Source organism: Theobroma umbraticum, unplaced genomic scaffold (genome assembly GCF_002168275.2).
Source record: "Theobroma umbraticum cultivar Fairchild unplaced genomic scaffold, ASM216827v3 scaffold_30.0, whole genome shotgun sequence".
Classification (NCBI taxonomy): domain Eukaryota; kingdom Viridiplantae; phylum Streptophyta; class Magnoliopsida; order Malvales; family Malvaceae; genus Theobroma; species Theobroma umbraticum.
This window is the reverse complement of record NW_018397254.1, coordinates 7,689,753-7,689,991: the sequence shown is the minus strand read 5'-3', so window position 1 is coordinate 7,689,991 and position 239 is coordinate 7,689,753.

Sequence of the window (239 nt, the reverse complement as noted above, 5' to 3'; positions counted from 1 at the left end):
TCTGATGTTCAGAGAATTCATTTGAAAGAGAAAGAAAAACTTGAATAAGTCATGGTCAAGGTACCTAATAGAATTTGTTTAACTTCTGATGTATGGACAGCATATATTTCTGAGGGCTATGTTTGTTTGACTGCTCACTTTGTCAATGAAAATTGAAAGTTATGTAACAAGTTACTCAACTTTTATCGTATGCCTCCTCCACACACTGGAGTTGAATTAGCTGCCACTATATTTGATTG